The sequence below is a fragment of the Procambarus clarkii genome, unplaced genomic scaffold (genome assembly GCF_040958095.1).
Source record: "Procambarus clarkii isolate CNS0578487 unplaced genomic scaffold, FALCON_Pclarkii_2.0 HiC_scaffold_283, whole genome shotgun sequence".
In the NCBI taxonomy this organism is placed as follows: domain Eukaryota; kingdom Metazoa; phylum Arthropoda; class Malacostraca; order Decapoda; family Cambaridae; genus Procambarus; species Procambarus clarkii.
Window position 1 is genome coordinate 219,618 of NW_027189316.1, and position 1,694 is coordinate 221,311.

Genomic DNA, 1,694 nt, shown 5'->3' on the forward strand with positions numbered 1-1,694 from the left:
ATCCTGTCGTCTCCTGGGGCCTTCCCTGAGGAAAGTGAATCCACTGCTTTCTCAACTTCTTCCACAGTTGGTTCCAGATCAAGTTCTTCCATGATGGGCAGGCATTCAATTGCATCCAAAGCCTTTACGCTGACCAAGTTCTCTCTGGAGTGGAGTTCGGAGTAATGTTCCACCCAGCGATTCATCTGTTGATCACGGTCTTTAATGATCTCTCCAGTGGCTGAATTTAGAGGAGCCGTAGGGTAGGGCCTGTTGCCTGTTTGATCTCTTCGTACATGTCCTTTCCTTTTCTGAACCTGTCCTTTCTGAGGGCAGGTTCTTGTAGGATGAGAGAGCTCGTCTCTTTTCCTCTACGAGGGGTAACAGTTCCTCTGCACTGGCCTCGAACCAATCTGCTGACTTGTTCTGCCTCTTACCGAATTTGGACATGGCAGTGTTGAAAATAGTGCCCCTGAGATGTAACCACCTCTCACTTGCGCTATCGCAGGATGGAACAGGTAGGGCATTTACCAGCGCCGCAGTGAATTCCTCCACCTTGTGAAGGTCACGGGTCTTGTTTACGTTAGTGCGTGGTCTTCCCTCCTTCTTTGCTCTGTGGATTTTCCGGGGCTGGAACTTTACTCTGCAAACGACGAGAGAGTGGTCGGTGTCGCAATCTGCGCTCTGGAAGCTGCGGGTCAGTTTGACATTTCTCAGATTGTTACGCCCCCTAAGCACCAGGTCGAGTTGGTGCCAATGCTTAGACTTGGGATGTCTCCAGGAAATCTTATGCTGGGGCTTGGTGTCGAAGAAGGAATTGGTGATGCAGAGATCATGACGGCAGCAGAACTCCAGGAGGCGCTGCCCACTCTTATTCATCTTCCCAAATCCAAACTGGCCCAGGCAGGAAGGCCAAGAGCTGTGATCCAACTCTTGCATTAAAATGTCCCAGGAGGAAGACTGGCTCTTGTTGAGCTATATCTCTGAGAGCTAGGCGGAGGTCATCATAGGTTAGGTTAGGTATGGTTGGTTAGTTTCAGTCCTATATCTACGTTAATTTTAACTCCAATAAAAAAAATTGACCTCATACATAATGGAATGGGTAGCTTTATCATTTCATAAGAAAAAAATTAGAGAAAATATATTAATTCAGGAAAACTTGGCTTATTAGGCAAATCGGGCCTTGCATAGTAGGCTGAGAAGTGCGTTCTGGCTACTAGGTACGACATATATATATACATATATATATATATATATATATATATATATATATATATATATATATATATATATATATATATATATATATATATATATATATATATATATGCAAACAAGCCTGAATGCAACTGAAAAATCACACCTCAGAAGTGACTCGAACCCATACTGCCAGGAGTACTCTGCTGGCGTACAGGACACCTTAACCACTCGACCATCCCGACTGGACAAAAGAGGATGGTAGCCGAGGCTATTTCCATCCCCCCCGCCGGCACTCGGTTGGTAGTCTTGGGCATGGTACTTTATCAAATCACCTCATTGTTTGGGGCACACATGAGGAACAGAAATGCGAACAAGCCCGAATGATTCCCAGGACTATTTGCAATTGAAAACTCACACCTCAGAAGTGACTCGATCCTGTATGCCAGTAGCACTCTGCTGGCATTCAGGATCCCTTAATCGCTCGACCAACTCGACTGGACAAAAGAGGATGGTAG